Here is a 22,295-nt window from a genome sequence, read left to right on the forward strand (position 1 = left end):
GAACAACACACTCATCAACTTGGGTGAAGAACCAACGTTATCAGAATTGGGTTACCTAAATGGAAATAAGAACACAAATAAACAAATGGGACCTAATGAAACTTAAAAGCTTTTGCACAGCAAAGGAAACCATAAGCAAGACCAAAAGACAATCCTCAGAATGGGAGAAAATATTTGCAAATGAAGCAACTGACAAAGGATTAATCTCCAAGATTTACAAGCAGCTCATGCAGCTCAATCACAAAAAAACGAACAACCCAATCCAAAAATGGGCAGAAGACCTAAATAGACATTTCTCCAAAGAAGATATACAGATGGCCTACAGACACATGAAAGAATGCTCAACATCATTAATCATTAGAGAAATGCAAATCAAAACTACAATGAGATATCATCTCACACTGGTCAGAATGGCCATCATCAAAAAATCTAGAAACAATAAATGCTGGAGAGGGTGTGGAGGAAAGGGAACACTCTTGCACTGTTGGTGGGAATGTAAATTGATACAGCCACTATGGAGAACAGTATGGAGGTTCCTTAAAAAACTACAAATAGAACTACCATACGACCCAGCAATCCCACTACTGGGCATATACCCTGAGAAAACCATAGTTCAAAAAGAGTCATGTACCAAAATGTTCATTGCAGCTCTATTTACAATAGCCAGGACATGGAAGCAAACTAAATGTCCATCGACAGATGAATGGATAAAGAAGATGTGGCACATATATACAATGGAATATTACTCAGCCATAAAAAGAAATGAAATGGAGGTATTTGTAATGAGGTGGATGGAGTTAGAGTCAGTCATACAGAGTGAAATAAGTCAGAAAGAGAAAAACAAATACAGTATGCTAACACATATATATGGAATCTAAGGAAAAAAAAAAAGCCATGAAGAACCTAGTGGCAAGACGGGAATAAAGACACAAACCTACTAGAGAATGGACTTGAGGATATGGGGAGGGGGTGGGATGAGATGTGACAGGGTAAGAGAGTGTCATGGACATATATACACTACCAAATGTAAAATAGATAGCTAGTGGGAAGCAGCCACATAGCACAGGGAGATCAGCTCGGTGCTTTGTGACCACCTAGAGGGGTGGGATGGGGAGGGTGGGAGGGAGGGAGATGCAAGAGGGAAGAGATATGGGAACATATTGTATGTGTATAACTGATTCACTTTGTTATAAAGCAGAAGCTAACACACCATTGTAAGGCAATTATACTTCAATAAAGATGTTAAAAAAAATAACAACAACAAAAAAAAAGAATTGGGTTACCTTTGATGGATAGGGATTAAGGTGTGACAAGTAATGAGTTCAGAAGAAATAACTGGGCACTGTTTCTCAACTGAGTTAATTGAATCAGCATTCAGGCTCACTAGATTGGAGTTGAGAAGTATGTGCTAGAGTAGTTGAGATGCTCCTTACCTAAGTTAGTTGAAATTCCAAGTAGATGAGCATCAAGGGTGCATGGCTTATAGGAACTGGCACTGACCAAAGCAAGAGATCACAGTGTGAACACCTTTGTGTAGACTGCATTGTCAGTGAAAAGCCTATTTAAAAAAAAAGAAAGTTGCATTATAGTATCTTGGAGATCACACTAATATTATCTTTCTCAAAGTGTAATGGCCATTCTAAGTATAATAATTTGATACAGATATTTACAATGTATTAGTTTTCTCTTTGCTGCTGTAATAAATTACCACAAACTAGTGGCTTAAAAACACATATTTATTATCTTACAGTATTGTATATAAATAGTCCAACATGGGTCTCATTGGGTTAAAATCAAAGTGTTGGGTGGGCTGTGTCCCTTTCTTGTGACTCCAAAGGAGAATCCATTTTCTTGTTTCTTTTTTCCAGCTTCTAGTTGCTGTTAATTGTCCTTGACTCATGGCTTCTCCCTCCATCTTCAAAACCAGAAACATCAGGCTGAGCCCTCGTGCTTCCACCTCTGTGGTATTCTTTTTTGTCATCACATCTCTCTCTGACTCTGATTCCACTTTTTGGATGATTTTAACATCAAAGGATGTGCTTTAATGTAACTGAGACATTTCCATTTGAAGGCTCTAAACAGAATTCAGTTTAGAGAAAATTAATGAGACACAGTTCCTCTCCTTGGAGAGTCTACAAGCTATTGGAGACTTCTGTGGGAAGCAGTGTAACACAGAGGCTCTCCTGTATCTTCATCTTGCCGTTTGCAGATCTTGGAAATTGTCACCTTTCATTATCTATTGGTTCTGTTTTATTTCTCTGGAGAATGCTGATTAACAGATATTTTGGTACCCAGAGTGACTTTAGAGGAACAGAATTTTTAGGATGAATTTTCTTAGAGTTTCTGGAATTGATTATATAATCTGATTACATTTAAATATGTCAATGATTCTTTCCAGTAGTAAAGAGAGCACGAATAGTCCATGTTGTGAGCTGGTAATAGAGATACACAAAATATCTTCATTGGCTACTCCTATTCAAACACTTATGGAAAAGAAGGATCTGGGTGACAGTGTATATGATACTTTTGAACAATTTTGGCAAAAAGCAAATATAATGAAATTTGATGGTTGCTCCTAAAGTTGCTTGAAAAAGTGAAGCAGAGAAAAGGATGAGCTCAAGGATTTGAATTCCCAGCTAAAGCACTGCATAAATAACCTGAAAGCTTCTATATGTGACCTGAAGGAAACACTTATCTACTGTAGACACAGAGCTGAGATTGCCAAAAATCAAACACAGAATCTCATCTTGTGACTGGCTGAATTACAATGCAGTGGAACTCCCAGCCTCAAAGAATAACTGTTTTTAAAGCGAGAATTGATTGGGAAGGAATGGAATTCTGAAAGTTGAAGTAGGGATATGTGAGAAGTCCATGATGAAGCTGGGGATATTGAGCCCCTAAATTCTGATTAGTCTTCTTCGTTAGTGGAAAAAGCCTCTCCACTCCCATGTGCGAGGATTAGCTCTGCATGACCTGGGGAATTTTTAATGGCCTCCCCTGAGTTAGTTGCCATTCAAGATAATGGTGAGTTTCCTTAGGAACCACCCTTTTCAAGCTTCTTTACTTCTAGAGCTATACTTAGGCTCAAATTTCAGCAGGTCCCTAAAGGTGAGGTACATAGTGTAACCCCTGAGGAGGTGCACTACAATCCAAATAAACTACTTGAGTTTTCTAATTTATACAAATTGAAACCTGAGGAAAATGTGTGAGAATGGATATTAAGGGTATGGGCTAATGGTGAAAGGAACATAAAGTTGGATGAGGCCAAATTTATTGATAAGTGCTCACTAAGTACAGATTCTGCATTTAATATTGCAGGTGGGGGGGGTGGTTAGAAAGAGCTCTAACAGTTTGTTTGGTTGGCAAAAACATGGGCCAAATGGTGGCCAACAGTGAGTAAGTTGAAAATGCTGGACTTGCCTTGGTTTAATGTAGAGGGAGGGATTCAAAGGCTTAGGGAGACTGGAGTATTAGAGTGGATTTTTCATTTAAGACCTACTCACCCACACTGAGATGGTTATGAGACATACCTTCCACTGTGACTATGAGAAATAAATTTATGAGTGGAGCCCCAGCATCCTTTAAATCTCTATGATTGCTTTCCTTCGTAGGCCAGATCTTACAGAGAGGACTGTAGTCACTGAATTAGGAAACCTAAATGAAATGGGAGTAATAGGATTCTGAGGTGACAGGGACCAAGTGTTGGCATTCAACTTTCAAAGGCAAGGTGGGCATGATTACTGTAATGAACAGTAGAGTCAAAGCAGCAACCAGAATAGTCTGACTTATGCAGACCAATGGCATTGACTAGTTGATCATGTGTCCCTGGAAGTGAAATAGGAAGCTTACTAAATTCTTACTTGATCTGTACAAACAGAAAAGTTCTAGTTCAAGTGAATAAAGCCTAACCTGAATCATAAAAACAGAGTCAATTTATCCCCATACTTGAGCCAGTTTATATGCCCACAACACCTTGTATAAAGGAGAGGCTGAGTCCTCTTGAGGAAGGACTCTCATTCACTACCAAAAATTTATACAGTTAATCTTTCTCCCTGCCTCTGCCTAAAAGGATCTATGGCCTTGTACCAGGGTAACTGTGCATTAGTGAGAAAGAAATAATCACAACATTTGGGAAATACTGGACCTTGGCTTTAAACTGACACTACTTCTGGGAGACCCAAAAGGTCACTCTGATCCACCTGTCCCATTCTGGGTAGTTATACAAAGAATACAAAAACACTAATTGAAAAAGATATTTGCACTTTCATATTCATCACAGCATTATTTACAATACCCAAGATATGTAAATACTCAGGTGCTCATCAACATATATAGGGTTTGAGATAGTGGTCTAGTTTCATTTTTTTGCATGTGCTATTTAGTTTTTTCAACACCACTTATTGAAGAGATTATCCTTTTTTCATTGCATATTCTTTGTCCCTTTGTTGTAAATCAATTGTCCATATACACATGGGTTTATTTCTGGGCTCTTGATTCTCTTCCATTGATTTCTGTGTCTGTTTTTCTGCCAGAACCATGCTGTTTTGGTTACTATGGCTTTGTAGTCTATTTTGAAATCAGGGAGTGTGATACCTCCAGCTTTGTTATTTTTTCTCAGGATTGCTTTGGCTATTCAGGGTGTTTTGTAGTTCCATATAAATTTTAGAACTGTTTGTTCTATTTCTATGGAAAATGTTATTGGAATTTTGGTAGGGATTGCATTGAATCTGTAGATTGTTTTAGTTAATATGGACATTTTGACAATGTTAATTCTTCCTATCCATGAGCATGGAATATCTTTATATTAAGTTGTGTCTTCTTTAGTTTCTTTCAACAATGCTTTATAGTTTTTATTGTACAGGTCTTTCACCTTCTTGGGTAAATTTATTTCTAGATATATTATTCTTTTTGATGCAAGTATTAATAGAATTGTTTTCTTAACTTCTATTTCTGCTAGTTTGTTATTAATGTATAGAAACACAGTAGATTTTTACAAGTTGATTTTGTACCCTGCAACTTTACTGTATTGGTTTATTATTTCTAATAGTTTTTGGTGTAGTTTTCAGGATTTTCTATATATAAAATCATGTCATCTGAAAATAGTGAAGTTTTATTTCTCCCTTTTCTATTTGGATGCCTTTTGTTTATTTTTATTGCATAATTTCTCTGGCTAGGACTTCCAGTACTGTGTTGAATAAGAGTGGCAAGAGTGGCATTTTTGTCTTGTTCCTGATCTTAGAGGGATAGCTTTCAGTTTTTCATCATTGAGTGAGTATGATGCTAACTGTGAGTTTGTCATATGCAGCCTTTATTATGTTGAGGTATATTACCTCCATACCCATTTTATTGAGAGTTTGTATCATAAATGGATGTTGAGTTTTGTTAAATGCTTTTTTTCTGCATTTATTGAGATGACCATCTGTTTTTATAGCTTTCATTTTGTTAATGATGTGTACCTCTTGATTGATTTGTGGATGTTGAGCCATTCTTGTGTCCCTGGAATACATCTCAATTAATTATGGCATAGGATCCTTTTAATGTATTTAGTTTCCTAATATTTTGTTGAGGATTTTTGCATTTATGTTCATCAGAGATATTGACTTATAATTTTCTTTTTTTCGTGTTGTCCTTTTCTGGTTTTGGCAGCAGGGTAATGTTGGCTTTGTAAAATGACTTAGGAAGCAATCCCTCCTCCTCAATTTTTTAGAAGAGTTTGCAAAGGATAAGTATTAAATCTTTGAATATTTCATATAATTCAACACTGAAATCATATGGTTCTGGACTTTTTTTTTTAATATTTTTGATTACTGTTTGGATCTCCTTACTAGTTATTGGTATATTAAGATTTTCTATTTCTTCATGATTCAGTTTTGGAAGATTGCATGAATCTAAAAATGTATCTACTTCTTCTAGGTTGGCCAATTTGTTAGCATATTGTTTGTAGTAGTCTCTCATAATCTTTTGTATTTCTATGGTATCCATTGTAACTTCTCTTTTGTTTCTGATTTTTTTTGAGCCTTCTCCCTTTTTTTCTTAGTGAGTTTAGCTACAGGTTTGTCACTTTGTTTATCTTTCCAAAGAATCAGCTTTTAGTTTCATTTATCACTTCTATTGTTTTTTAGTCTCTATTTCACTTATTTCCACTCTGATTTTTATTATATCCTTCCTTCTACTGACTTTGAACTTCATTTATTCTTCTTTTTCTAGTTCCTTTAGTTGTAAGATTAGATTGCTTATTTGAGGTTTCTCTTATTTCTTGATGTAGGCCTGTATTGTTATAAATTTCCCTCTTAATAAAACTTTTCCTGCATCCCATGGAGTTTGGCATGTCATATTTTTCCTTTTCATTTGTTTTCATGTATTTGTTTTTATTTATCCTTTGATTTCATTATCGACCCAATAATTGTTCAGCAATACTTTTGACACTTTTGATATAAAGTGTCTTGGAGAAGGCCTTTTTGCATTGAAATTATTAGCTATTAACTTCATGGGCTTCTATATCCAGTTCTTTCCCAAGGTTTGGGAAGATCTCAGCTATTATTTCTTTAAATAAGTGTTCTGCTTCCTTCTCCCTCTCTTCTCCTTCTGTGATATCCATTATTCTTATATTGCCTTTTCTAATAGAGTCAAATACTCTTGTAGAGTTTCATCATTTAAAAAAAAACTTAGTTATCTCTCCTCTTCTACTTGAGTCATTTCTGGTTTCTACCTTCTAGTTTTCTCATTCTCTCTTCTATATGGTCTGTTCTATTTCCAATGCTTTCTAATGCATTCTTCATCTCAGTCATCAAGTTCTTCAGCTCCAGAATTCCTTTTGGTTCTTTTTTAGAGTTTCAATCTCTTTGTTAAATTATTCCTTCTGTTCATTAATTTTATTCCTGAGCTAATTGAGCTGCTTTTGTGAGTTTTCTTGTAGCTTATTTTGTTTCTTAATGACAACTCTTTTGAATTCTATGTCAGTTAGGTCACATTCTTCCATGGTTTCTGGAGAATTTTCATCTTATTTTTGTGATACCATGTTACCATGCTTTCTCATGTTGCTTAATGAGTTTTTATTCTGCTAGTGTATTTGTAGTAGTGAACAGCTTTCTTATTTAGGTAAAGCTTTGTTTGCTTTGACTCTAACTTTTCAAGAGATTGGTAACTAGAGGGCTTTCCTTTGCTTTTTAGTAGGAGGCACTATAGCACAAGTTTTGTTTTCTCTTACCTAATATGCCTTTGGCTATATTTGAGAATCAGGGCTTTCCACCCTCCACAGCCTCTGTCAGAGATGTCCCAGTGCTCTTGTCATTGTCATCACTGCTTGTGTTTCCAAGGTCACTTGTGCCTTCCTGCAGCTGGTGTCACTGACATTGTTGGTGTCACTGTTGGGGGCATCGTGCTGGTAAACACCTTGGCTGTGTTCAGCATCACTTGTGTCTTTGGCACTACCACTGTAGTGGGGGAAGTGGGAGGGTGGAAGGGGAGCCAGGGTTTTTGGTACCTCCCCCCACTCTGGTGTTGTCTGCTTTATGGGCACTGCCACTGTGGGCAGGGGGGCTGGAGTCACAAACACTGCCATGGATGAGGGATTGGGATTGTGGTCCCTACTGCCACTGCTGCCTGAGGCTGGAGTCCTTTGTACCACCTCCACTGCTGCTACTGGGTTCTCTGTGCCTGCAAGTTCAGCTGCCTTGGCCAGAGGGCCAAGATTGTAGGCACCACCTTTTCTGTTCCTCCAGTTCCACTTTCTGTATGTGTTCCAATACACCCACCTTCAGATGTACAGATGTGGATCTCTCCAGCATCCTGTGTCTTGGGCAGAGGAACTTTCGTTGAGTTATGGATGTTTTACTAGTTATAGATTGAAAGAGCAAGACAAAGGGAGCATCTTATTCTGCCATGATGCTTGATAGTTATGGTATTCTCATTCAGAAAATTAATGTAATGTTAAAGATATTATCATTATATCTGGTCAGGATGAAAAGTGATTACCAAAGCAAGTTGCATAGAGTGACCAAAAGATACTATATACTATATTTTGATTGAAAAGAATATGGTAGTGTTTGTACATGTCCTCATTACTTTTTGTAATACCACATGATTAAAAACCATTTTTATATAGGTGAACTCCTTTTAAATCTTGGTATAGGTAATAGCTTTCTAATTATGACTCAAAATGCAGAAATATTAAAAGAAAAGATTGATAAATTTGACTACACAAAAAGAAAGTGTGTGTGAGAAAAACACCGCAGACAAAGTTTACAGACAACAGATAAACTGGGAGAAAATATTGATAGCATATCCTACTGATAAAGAGCTTTTACTGCTAATGAAGAAATCTTAAAATTCAAGGGACAGAGAACTAAAATACTAACAGAAAAATGGGAAAAGGCAAAGAGATAATTCATTCACACACATATATAAAATGTAAAAATAGCCCTCAAACCTATACAAAAGTTTCAAACTCAATAGTAATTAATGAAATACAAATTAAAACAACACTAACAACATGTCTCACTTTTCAGATTGGCCAAAAATTTAAAAGTTAAAAACATATTCTGTTGGCAAGTTTGTACAGAAATAGACACTCATATATTGCTGCTAGGAATGCAAATTGGATATTTGCCTGAAGAAATTTCTAAACGAAGTATTGAAGGAGCAGACTTGTTTCTTTTGAATGCTTATAGTGAAATATCAGAAGAGAAAAATAATTTAAAAATGCATTAGTTAATCAAAAACAGAACTTAAAAATTGGGAAATTTCTCAGCCCATCCATACTGAAAGAAATAAGAAAGCTTGTTTGGGAAAGAATTTAAAGGGTGTGGTCAAATTTGAAAAGGACTTTGGCTTGGATCAACAGTTTCAACAGAAGCTAGGAGCTATTCATTAAGACAATGGGGTGATTGGTTGGATATCTAAACAGAAGCCAGAACCTATTGTCCAAGACAATGGAAAAATAACTCAGAAGCATTTCAAAGCTCTTCAGGGTGCCCCTCCCATCACAGTCCCAGACTACAGGAGTCTGCAGGGCAGAACAATTTCAAAGGAGGGGCCACCTTGTCTTGGTCTGTCTCACATTAGGGACTCTGTTTCTCACATTTGGGTGCCATGCTCTTCAGCCACCTCAACTGCAGTGTGCGCTAAGGTGGCTGCCCCTCTGGAGGAGCATCAGCATTCTCTGCCAATGCACAGAGTGCAAGAGCTGTAGGGGCATGACTGTCTTCACCTAGATTTAAAAGGATGCCCTGAAGAGCCAAAGGGTCAAGAAAGAAAACCTCTGCAAAAGCAGAGCTACAGCAAAAAGCCCTGACTAGGGCAATGCCCAGTGGACCTGTGAGAATGGAGTTGTCCCTGAAATCCCAGCCTGGGAGAGCTGCAGGCACAGTACTGCAACCCATGAAAGTTACAGTGTGGGCTGTGTCCAGCAAGGAGATCTTCATCCCAGTGTCTGGAACACAGGACACTTGCCCCAGTGGGCCTTAAATTTTTGGAATTGCCTGGGACCTTTTATCCATTTCTTATTTCTCCCTTTTGGAATGTGAATACCTACCCAATGCCTGTCTTATCATTATATTTTGAAAGCACATAACACATCTTGTAACTGAGCAGGACCCTATGGGGCCTTCCATAGACAGACCCCTCCCTCATAGCCTCTGCTTTAGCTCCTCTCTGAAGTACCTAGATAGTAGTATCTAATGCACATTTCCTGAGTAATTTTACAGATGCCAAAACCACCACCAAATGGAAGAAATTAACTACTTGATGATCATGAGCATGTAGCCCCAAGACCTACTGGTACCTAAGGATTGATAATGTTAACCCCTGTGACACTGACCTGTTACCTCATCATCAACCAATCAGAGAATTGTACATGAGATCATCACATACCCTGGGACACCCCTCCCTCAACTTGCCTTTAAAATGCTTTGCTGAAACCTATCTAGGAGCTTGGGTATTTTGAGCACCAGCTGTTCTGAACCCCTTGTTTGGCTCCCTGTAATAAATGCTGCACTTTCCTTCACCACAATCAGTGTCAGTAGATTGGCTTTACTGCTCATGGGCAAGTGGACCCAAGTTTGGTTTCATAAAAGTTTGATTTCATATGTTTACAGCAATCCTTAAGTGCCAGTAGGTCTGGGGGCTACATGCTCATATGTTTACTGCTAGAAAGCAATTTGCTGTAAGATGAATAGTACCATGAGCCTCACCCATATCTGATTTAATTGATATTTAATGAGGCTTTGGACTTAGACTTTTGAGTTACATGCTGAAATAAGTTAAGACTTAGGGGGCTACTGGGATAAAATTAATGTATTTTGCATGCAAGAAGGACATGAGTTTTGGTAAGCCAGGGGCAGAATGCTATGGGATGACTGGTTGTGTCCCCTTAAAATTCATAAGTTGAAACTTATTCCCAAGGTGACAGTATTAGAAATTTTGGCTTTTGGAAGTTGATTAGGTGACGAGGTCAGAGCCCTCATGCAAGGGATTAGTGCCTTTATAAAAGAGGCTCCAGAAAGATTCCTTGTCCCCTCCACCATGTGAGGAAACAAGGATAGGGCACTCTGATCTCACACTTCTCATAGAGGTATTGGTTAACAATTGTGAAACTACTTTAAGTGTATACTAAAATTGAGCTATATATATTGATAGTTTTATATATATACATATATATAAACAGCTAATAAGAGCTGAGTTTTAACTGTTGGAAAAAGAAGTTATAGATGAGAAAGAGGGAAAGCTAATATGAACCCTGTGTTGGATTGCCATTGGATTAGAATCAGATATATTAAATATGAATTCATTGACCTTATATGTATAGATGGATAGATAGATATATAGATATTGAAATAGAGATGCATGGACAAGTGTGCGTTAGCTCTGTCTCCTGAATCAATGTCACTCCAGTAGCAATGAACAAATTTAGTGCTAACATATTGGTTTCTAAATACATTTCCCCAATACAACAATTCAGGGCTCCTTGAAGAAGTGACTAACTCTAGGGTTGTGGCAAAAAAAAAAAAACAGAAGATGAACCTGGGATATCTTCTGGTTTCAGAAATTAAAGAAGAGGGCTTGTTGAAAGGACAACTAAACTAAAGGAGTGCCTAATGGCCAAAGTTGTAAAGTTTTGAGGAAGAAAATAAGTAAAGATAGTATAGGATAATAATCCAAATAATAAAATAAGTATCCATGAGCTCATACTGTTATAAATAAATAAATACATAAATAACATTTGAGAAGGGATAACTCTTCCTTATGGAAGAATTCCAATTTAAAAATATTAGAAGAAAAGTGGGAACTAGAAAAATCACCAGTAGACAAACAACACAATAATAATTGCTGCAGACAAGTTTCATCGATGGCTGATAAAATTAGTAGCTAAATGTTTTAGGAGAAACAGGATACTTTCACAGTTTTAAAGTAGCTTAATCAAGATAGTAAGTAAAATGGGGAAAATAGTAGCTTCACAGTTGATAAACCTGGTAAACACCACCTTAACCAAGATTAACATTATCAATAATTAGGCATATCAATATTTTTGAGTCCCTGATACAATTTACAGAGAAGGTTATAATATCATCTCTGTTATCTTTGTGTCAAAAATCTATATCCTGAATCTATGCATGAGACAATATCAGGCAAAGCCAAATTGAGAGATATTCTACAAAATAACTGAACAGTACTCCTCTAAAAGTGTCAAGATCATAAAAAAATGAAGACTGAAGAACTATAACAAACTAGAGAAGGCAAAGGAAACATGTCAAATAAATGTCATGTGGGTTCCTGGATTGAATCCTGAAAAAGAAAATGGATATTTAGTAGAAAAACTGGTGAAATATGAATAAGGTCTGAAGTTAATAGTTTTGTGCCACTATTAATTTCTTAGTTTTGACAATTATACTATGGTTATATAGCATGTTAATATTAGGAGAAACTGAGTGAAATTATATAGAAACTCTGTGTACCATTTTTGCAACTTTTCTGTAAGTCTAAAATTAGTTCAAAGTTATAAATTAAAACAATTAATAAATCGATTAAAATTCTAACTGTATACAAAAACTGTTTAGATCTGAGGATTTCAGTTCATGTCAGTTTGATAAATGTGTATTATTATTTATTATGTGGAAAACACTGTGATAGGCACCTAAGAAGGGTGTGAGGAAGGAAGAAAGATTAATAAGGCATAGTCCCTATCCTTGAGGAGTTTAGAGTTTAGAAGCATGAGGAACAATCACATACTCCAATAATTTTACTCTAATTTGCTAAGCAGTAATATAATGGTATGCCCCAGGCATCATTGGAACACAGAGGCAGAGTTCTTAGTCTAACCTTAGAGAATACTTATTGGAATAGACAATTTCTGGGTCAAATCTTTCTGGAGGAATACAAGTTATTCAGGAAAAACATAGCACATATTTTTATTTTGTACTTTAATAATTCTTTTCATATTTACTCATTAGTTAACTAATTTATTCCTAGTGGCTTATAGATTTTCAGATGTCTTTCTGATTTTAGTGAAAATATCAAAATAACAAAGATAAGTTAGATTTTCCAGTTCTTTTACCTTTATCTTTGCACAGCTATCAACACAAGCTATGATACAGTGTTTTGCATATCTTCATAATTGATTTCAACTGTCAAGCTGAATTGATTGCTGAGCCACAAAAATCATCAACTTTGTGCAAAGAACTGTTTGGGTATGGTGTGTTCTATTTGATAATATTATTGGATAAGGGAGGGTTAGAACTGCAAATTTATATCTCTCCCAATCAATCTTCTACACTTGAAACAAATTGCCATATCAATTGATACTTCCATATTAAGTTACAACAAATAGTGATTTAACTAATATAGCTATTTAACTTCAGCATTAATGCTTGCTTGTTAGATCAGCAGCTTTTTACACATTTTATATTCTTAACACTTCCCATGGAGTGAGCCCAATAAGGTCAGCCAGATAATTACCAGACTTGTCACACATGTCAGCTCTACAATTATCCTTAATTAACTGGAACCCTGATGCAATCACCAGAGGTAATCAACAGTAATCATTCTGAACTGTTCTCCTTTGACTCCCCCAGAGTGGGCTATTGGAGTATTGTCTGATTTTAAGCAAGTAACTATAAAAGTAAGAGTCTGAAATGTTCTTTAATAATTCATTTAAACTAATTTCCCAGCAAACGCTCTCATTAATTTTCCTAGAGCACTCTAGAACATTTAAGTGGCCATAATGTACAAAGAGTGAATAAGGTGCCCGGAGGAGTCAGCAAAGATATTGATAAAGCATCTTAACTTTGTGACAGGTAAGGTAATCATCAATAGAAATAATAATAAAAACGTTAAACATTTTATACATTAATAGACATAACTGCTTGTGAATGCTAAGGGGCTTAATTGAGGTGTTGTAAATAAATATGGTTGGTTAGAGCAGGGAAAATTGAGTGTCATTATTAAAAGCAAGCAGATAGAATTAGATTAATCACATGAAAGTGATAGTAGTATATTGTCATGGTTAGAGCAAAGGGTACACTGTCAATACAAAAAGACAATAGTAACTAAGCAATGGATTTTGGAGGACATTAAAGATCAAAATTAGAGATCATTCATTGTTGTTAAAAGAAATTTTGAGGTGTCATAATCTTTAGAGGAGAGTACAAGTTTAAAATGACACCTGGAAACAAGTATTACCTTTTTCTAGGACAATTTAGGAAGGGAGATAGTCATAAAGAAGATTATTCCAATTGTTCAAAGTTAGTGAGAACAAGAAAGAGAAGACTAAGGCATCAGCAAAAAAGGATGGATGGTAAATTATATCATAGTCCTGGACAAGATCTGGAGTCATGTACATGACTGTCCATGACTATTGGAGGCAATATGTGTGTAGTGGGATGAGTGTATCAGTTAGGGTTGTCGTCAGCCAAATAATAGAAAGCTCACCCAAACAGTGACTTAGCAAGTAGTTTGTTTTCTATTTCCTTACCTCATATAATAAGAAAACTTGGGGAAGGCAGTCCACTGTACAGCCATTACACAGTATTGACAAGGATGCATACGCTTATATATTCCTGCTATATCAATTTCCTATGGCTTCTGTAAAAAAAAAAAACAACACAACTTTACTTGCTTAGAACAACACAAATTTATTCTCTTAGACTTCTGGAGGAAGTCCAAAATGAATCCTATGGAGCTAAAATCAAGGTGGAGCCATGGCTGGTGCTTTCTGGAGGCTCCAGGGGACAATCTGCTCCTTACCTCTTTCAAATTTTAGAAGCTGCTGGCATCTCTGGGGAGTCATTATTCATACCACCACATTGTCTGTGCCAGCCTTAATGAGCGCCTTTGGTCTTTCTAGTTGCTGTACCTCTGGGCATTACAAGAAAAAAAAAAAAAAGAAGGTGGTGGCTAAAGCAAATACCAGTGGAGTGATCTGCAAGAAAACTTTCCTCAAAACTCTCCCAACAACCTCCACTTTCATTTCATTTACCAAAACCATGTCACATGTCCAGTTCTAGATGCAGGGAAATTTAAGAAGGGCAATATTTTACTTTTCACCTTCTTTATAGGAGGAAAGCAAGAAAAAAATGGTGGCTGGGAATGGGTGTTAAGCAAGCCAAACAAGAGTGTCTTCCATTTTGTGGGAGTCCCAGCATATATGTGTGTGTGTGTGCCTGTGGGGCTATATATAAACACACATAAGTCACATTTCTTCTTCAATTTATAGTGTTTTCTAGTTTTTATGTCCTTGGGCTAGAGAGGGAGGTGGAATGGAGGTAGAAAAATGAGTGAGAATAAAATGGATGTAGGGGCAGAAAAGTTTTCCTTTCTTTCCTTCTAGGTTCATTGTCTGTCTAATGATTAAATTGACATGACAGATTAACAAGAAAAAATCAAATTTTGTACATATAGGAGCCCCATAAAAATATGAGACTCCCCAGCAGTCAGGTAATTGAGGCTTATATGCCAACCTGAGCTAAGGAGAAGGGGGTAGGAGTCTGGGGCATCAAAGGGAAGAAGACAATTCACAAGAAGATGGGAAAAGCAAAAGTTTGGTAAACAAATGTTTGCCATGCCATACAGATAAGATAAAAAAGTTTCTGATATAGTTATCCCTGGCAATAGCTCTCTTCCTAGTACAGGCCCTTTATCTAAATTCTTTTAAACAGTTAAGGCGGGGGGTTACAAAGCTCTTCCTGAGTCTGCCTTGATTGTCTTCAGCTGAAAGTAATCCACATGCCAAATGCACATTCCAGGGTGGTATATTCTGCTCCCTACCCCAACCCCAGGGGTTACGACTAGACTGGCAATAGAAAAAGGAAAATTATGTCAATGAAATGATTAATTTTAGAGTTCTTGAAAATCCACTAAAGACATGTTCTGATGAGGCAATTAACCTATTCCTGATGAACATGTAACAATATCCACAACTGCATAAATACCTAATACCTTAATATAAAAAATACCACAAGTTCCTAAGAAATCTAAATGGAATTCTCTGAAAAAATATTTTAGCTAAGCTCAAAAAAAATGTTTTTTTTCTCAACTTTAATATTTTTATTAATTTCTGCTGCCTTAGAAAACGTCTTCAGAAAAATCTATGTTGGATAACCAACAAAGATAGACATAATTTGTTGGCCATTTCTACAAAGTAGAAATGTTAGCTAGATTACCATATAAATGCTTTTTCTCCACTTTCTTGTCAAATACAAACACACCTAGGACAAAAGACAATAAAAAGTGATGATGCTCTGGGATGTAGACACAAAAGCCTTACACACTTTAAATTCAATGGCACAGGTAATGGGGATTATGGAACAGCTGGTCTTAAGCATTTGACTGTGGAATCTTATAGTGAGGATAGGGTCTTATTACTCTAGCTTTAGATTCACATGTTAACAAATATGCTTTACATACTTTTTACTCTTGTTGATTTTTTTTTTTAATTTCCAGTTGAAAGGCAAATTACTTGCTTTTCTCAAGGTAGCACAGGATCCCAATTTTCTTTTTCAATATACATTTCTACTTTTTAAGGTCTCTCTAAATAGAATCAAATCATCCATAAACAAAACATGACAATTACACTTTTAGTGATGGGTAATCATTGAATAATAATTTAGGTACTTAAAAAAATTTACAGCTGTCAGAAGTTTGCAAAAATAATGGGCTCTATGAAACAGCAGATGTTAGATAATTCTTAAGAAGACAATTTATCTGAATATTTAAAGCAAAGTAGATAACTATATCACGCATTTCCTTGGGCATTGGTTAATTCTTAAGAATTGCATTTTATGCATAATTATAATACCATTAAAATATGTGCACATTTTATTCCTCTGCAGTGTAATATTATACCTATATGTTAATTAGCTACTGGTACTATATATAAGTCAGATGACACTTGGTTGTCATTCAGTAGGACCTGTGGATTTAACTGATGCCTGTAAAGCCAGCTTTTACTCCTTATCTGAAGAGTGACTATTTATTAATATCCCACCAAAATGTTTCTCATCTTTTTTTTTCTTAAAGACACCAATTGTACTTGAATATTTGTTGCTTTTTTAAAAAATTAATTAATTAATTTTATTTTTGTCTGTGTTGGGTCTTCGTTTCTGTGCGAGGGCTTTCTCTAGTTGTGGCAAGCGGGGGCCACTCTTCATCGCGGTGTGCGGGCCTCTCACTATTGCGGCCTCTCTTGTTGTGGAGCACAGGCTCCAGACGCGCAGGCTCAGTAGTTGTGGCTCATGGGCCTAGTTGCTCCGCGGTATGTGGGATCTTCCCAGACCAGGGCTCGAACCCATGTCCCCTTCATTAGCAGGCAGACTCTCAACCACTGTGCCACCAGGGAAGCCCCCATCTTTTTAAAGTATATTTTATTTTCAAAATTCTTTGAAAGCACCTAATTTCAGGGACTATGTAATCAAGTCCTTAAAACAAGCTTTCTTAAGATGCAGTCATTGTTTTTCAAATAGCTCTGATCTCTGGTTCTCTATTTGGTGCCATAATATCCCCCATGTGATACAATTCTGTCAGATCTATTACTGAAGTCCTTGGTACTGACCTTTAACCTCAGTGTCATTCAACATTCTTTAGTCATTAAACAATTACCTCCAATTCTTACCACCAAGTTGTGGCTGAATTCTCAAATTAGTCAAGAGACTGCCTGATTTAGCCTTGATGGGTTCCCATGCTGGGGATTCTGGCTTACTTAGTGTCCTTCCATTAAATTCACCATTGAAGTGGAAGTTGACAATATGAAAAACAATGGTGACTGAGCAGCTACCTCCTGCACTACTCCCAGAGAGTCAATTAGGCATTTTGGAAGCTGAATGACTTCTTTCAGGCCAATGAAGCAGTTCTTACTTAATGGAACTCCAGTGGCAAAGAAGAGTTCACACAACTTCCAAAAATGCCCAACTTTCTCCCAGGGAGTAGTTTACACACTATAAAAATCTAGCTCAATCAATATGGGGCCAAACAAACACTCCATTTATAAAATATTAAGAGATTTTGATCCTCCGGTAGACAATAAAATGGGCATATCTACTCCATGTGAGTGAATAATGACTTCAAAGGCAACGAAAATAGAAAAATAATCATGATACTAGAGTAGGCAGTGAGCCATAAACATAAGCTATAAACTGCATGACTATATAAAATACATATTATCTGGATGAATTTCATGGGTACAGGTAAAAAATACAATCTCATCAGGCTCAAAAGACACAGAGACACAACACTTTCTAGAACTCGTGAAAACAGTTTAGAATATCTTTGTCATTTTGCATTAAATAATTTAGCTAAAAAACATTAGGCCACTTTTTAAAAATAATCAAATATTGCCATAGGTATGATAATTTTCCTCTTAAGTAGCTTTTAATTAATGGAGAATAAAAAGAACACATACGAAAATATTCAGAATGAATATAGGCACTGAACCTACACTATACCTTTCTCTTCTTAACGGTCTGAACAACATCATATGCTAAATATTCACATGGGTATTCTCCATGGTTATTTTAAAGGATTTAATAAATTCTACTGAATTATCCCCTGGATAGGGATTTAAATCATTGCTCACTAGAACGTTTATTTTCACCTGGCTATGAATACGTCTCATTAATTTTAAAGGGAATTAATTGCAATAAAGAAAGAGGGACATAGCTCTGAAAGTTCAATCCCGCTGTGTCTGTATAGCCAGAATATTCTTAATTTATTTGTAATCCCAGTTGAGTGTTCTTCCTTGTCCCAGCATATTCTTTTCCTGTACATATGAATGCATACTTTCTCGTGTTCCCAGTTTTAGTTTTTTGTTTCATCTGGTTAAATTAGATTATAAAATTCCTGGGGAGAGTGGCAAAGCTAAATTGTGAATCTAGCTTATTATTTGAATTCCACAATAGAAATGCAAAAAAAAAAATACTGCTAAGCCTAGGTGAGAATTCTGATTCAGATAGGTTGCAAAATGAGTAATTAATTCATCAACACTTCATTAAGGCTTCTACTACTGCATAAAAATTATCACAAATTTAGTTGCTGAAATGATGCAGATTTATTATATTAAAATTCTAGGGGCTATAAGTGCAACATGGGTTTCACTGAGCTAAAATCAAGGTGTCAGAAGGGTCGTATTCCTTTCTGGAAGCTCTCAGAATCTGTTTATTGCTCATTCAGATCTTTGCAGAATTCAGGTGCTGCTGTTGTAGGACTGAGGTCCTCCATTCCCTGCTGTCTGTCAGCTAAGAGTGTTCCAAGATTCTAGAGGCTACTTGTATTCCTTGGCTCTTAGCCCCCTTCCTCCATCTTCAAAGCCAACAGAAGTCTCCGTATTCTCACACTGAATCTCTCCTTCTGTCTCATTTCTCTGACCCACTCTTCTCCCTATCTCTTCTGCTTTTAAGGTATCATATAATTGCATCGGCCCCACGCAGATAATCCAGGATAATCTCTCCCATTTTAAGGTCCATAACCTTAATCACCTCTGCAAATTCCTTTTTTCTATGTAAGGTGACATAGTCACAGGTTCCAAGCATTAAGATGTGAACATCTTGAGGGACTATAGCTCTGCCTACCACAAACAAACTTAAAGGGAACTTTAAAATGTAAAATTACCTTTAATGATACTCCTTGAACATTTTATTTTTAATAAACAGATCACTACAGGCTTTCAGTTTTTACCTCCAAGGGGAGGAATGATAGATAGCTATGACAGTTGAAAGGACTTGCTCTAGAAGGAAACCATTGTTAGATCTCACATACACTGTGGACATTTTAGCTTTTAAGATAAATAAAGTTAATCCTTATTTTATGATTTTTTACCAAGAAAGAAATTATTACAGAAAATTCTATTCTGTTTGTAATTTGTTATGCCTAAATATAACCATTATATAATAGTTTTTATGATCTGAAATGAAAGGCAGATTAATTATGCTACTTTTCTACATTTCTCATTATATTTTTACTTAAAAATAAAAAGCAAGATATTTTAGTTCTGGCAACATATTTATTTTTCCCCCGCTTTTATTTATTTATTTATTTTTAAAATATTATTTTATTTTTTTATACAGCAGGTCCTTATAGTCATCAATTTTATACACATCAGTGTATACATGTCAATCCCAATTGCCCAATTCATCATACCACCACCACCACCCCCCTGCTGCTTTCCCCCTTGGAGTCCATACGTTTCTTCTCTACATCTGTGTCTCAATTTCTGCCCTGCAAACTGGTTCATCTGTACCATTTTCCTAGGTTCCAAATATATGCGTTAATATACGATATTTGTTTTTCTCTTTCTGACTTACTTCACTCTGCATGACAGTCTCTAGATCCATCCACGTCTCAACAAGTGACCCAATTTCGTTCCTTTTTATGGCTGAGTAATATTCCATTGTATATATGTGCCACATCTTCTTTATCCATTCATCTGTCGAAGGGCATTTAGGTTGCTTCATGATCTGGCTATTGTAAATAGTGCTGCAATGAATATTGGGGTGCATGTGTCTTTTTAAATTATGGTTTTCTCTGGGTATATGCCCAGTAGTGGGATTGCTGGATCATATGGTAATTCTATTTTTAGTTTTTTATGGAACCTCCATACTGTTCTCCATAGTGGCTGCATCAATTTACATTCCCACCAACAGTGCAAGAGGGTTCCCTTTTCTCCACACCCTCTCCAGCATTTGTTGTTTGTAGATTTTCTGATGATGCCCATTCTAACTGGTGTGAGGTGATACCTCATTGTAGTGTTGATTTGCATTTCTCTAATAATTAGTGATGTTGAGCATCTTTTCATGTGCTTCTTGGCCATCTGTATGTCTTCTTTGGAGAAATGTCTACTTATGTCTTCTGCACATTTTTGGATTGGTTTGTTTCTTTAATATTGAGCTGCATGAGCTGTTTATATATTTTGGAGACTAATCCTTTGTCCGTTGATTCATTTGCAAATATTTTCTCCCATTCTGAGCATTGTCTTTTCATCTTGTTTATGGTTTCCTTTGTTGTGCAAAAGCTTTGAAGTTTCATTAGGTCCCATTTATTTTTGTTTTTATTTCCATTACTCTACGAGGTAGATCAAAAAAGATCTTGCTGTGATTTATGTCAAAGAGTGTTCTTCCTATATTTTCCTCTAAGAGTTTTATAGTGTCCAGTCTTACATTTAGGTCTCTAATCCATTTTGAGTTTACTTTTGTGTATGGTGTTAGGGAGGGTTCTAATTTCATTCTTTTACATCTGGTTGTGCAGTTTTCCCAGCACCACTTATTGAAGAGACTGTCTTTTCTCAATTGTATATCCTTGCCTCCTTTGTCATACATAAGTTGACCATAGGTTCATGGGTTTATCTCTGGGCTTTCTATCTTGTTCCATTGATCTATGTTTCTGTTTTTATGCCAGTACCATATTATCTTGATTACTGTAGCTTTGCAGTATATTCTGAAGTCAGGGAATCTGATTCCTCCACCTCCGTTGTTTTCCTTCAAGACTGCTTTGGCTATTAGGGGTCTTTTGTGCCTCCATACAAATTTTAAGATATTTGTTCTAGTTCCATAAAAAATGCCATTGGTAATTTGATAGGGATTGCATTGAATCTGTAGATTGCTTTGGGTAGTATAGTCATTTTCACAATATTGATTCTTCCAATCCCAGAACATGGTATAGCTCTCCATCTGTTGGTATCGTCTTTAATTTCTTTCATCACTGTCTTATAGTTTTCTGCATACAGGTCTTTTGTCTCCCTAGGTAGGTTTATTACTAGGTATTTTATTCTTTTTGTGGCAATGGTAAATGGGAGAGTTTCCTTAATTTCTCTTTCAGATTTTTCATCATTAGTGTTTAGGAATGCAAGAGATCACTGTACATTAATTTTCTATCCTGCAACTTTACCAAATTCATTCATTAGCTCTAGTAGATTTCTGGTGGCATCTTTAGGATTCTCTATGTATAGTATCATGTCATCTGCAAATAGTGACTCTTTTACATCTTCTTTTCCAATTTCTATTCCTTTTATTTCTTTTTCTTCTCTGATTGCTGTGCCTAAGACTTCCAAAACTATGTTGGATAATAGTGGTGAGAGTGGACATCCTTGTCCTGTTCCTGATCTTAGTGGAAATGGTTTCAGTTTTTCACCATTGAGAATGTTGTTTGCTGTGGGTTTGTCATATATGGCCTTAATTATGTTGAGGTAGGTTCCCTCTATGCCCACTTTCTGGAGAGTTTTTATCATAAATGGGTGTTGAATTTTGTCAAAAGCTTTTTCTGCATCTATTGAGATGATCATATGGTTTTTATTCTTCAGTTTGTTAATATGGCATATCACATTGATTGATTTGCATAAATTAAAGAATCCTTGCATCCCTGGGATAAATCCCACTTGATCTTGCTGTATGATCCTTTTATGTGTTGTTGGATTCTGTTTGCTAGTATTTTGTTGAGGATTTTTGCATCTATATTCATCAGTGATATTGGTCTATAATTTTCTTTCTTTGTAGTATCATTGTCTGGTTTTGGTATCAGGGTGATGATGGCCTCATAGAATGAGTTTGGGAGTGTTCCTTCCTTTGTAATTTTTTGGAAGAGTTTGAGAAGGATGGGAGTTAGCTCTTCTCTAAATGTTTGATAGAATTCACCTGTGAAGCCATCTGGTCCTGGACTTTTGTTTGTTGGAAGATTTTTAATCACAGTTTCAATTTCATTACATGTGATTGGTCTGTTCATATTTTCTATTTCTTCCTGGTTCAGTCTTGGAAGGTTATACCTTTTAAGAATTTGTCCATTTCTTCCAGGTTGCCCATTTTATTGGCATAGGGTTGCTTGTA

General features: G+C 36.1%; 1 long non-coding RNA gene across 1 annotated transcript in view; it reads right to left on the reverse strand.

Annotated features, from left to right (window-relative positions):
• Positions 1 to 22,295, reverse strand: part of LOC309653140 — an 803,279-nt gene that overhangs the window by 530,174 nt on the left and 250,810 nt on the right. The window lies entirely within an intron of this gene.

The sequence above is a fragment of the Balaenoptera physalus genome (genome assembly GCF_965194825.1).
Source record: "Balaenoptera physalus genome assembly, chromosome: X".
NCBI classification, from domain to species: Eukaryota; Metazoa; Chordata; class Mammalia; order Artiodactyla; family Balaenopteridae; genus Balaenoptera; species Balaenoptera physalus.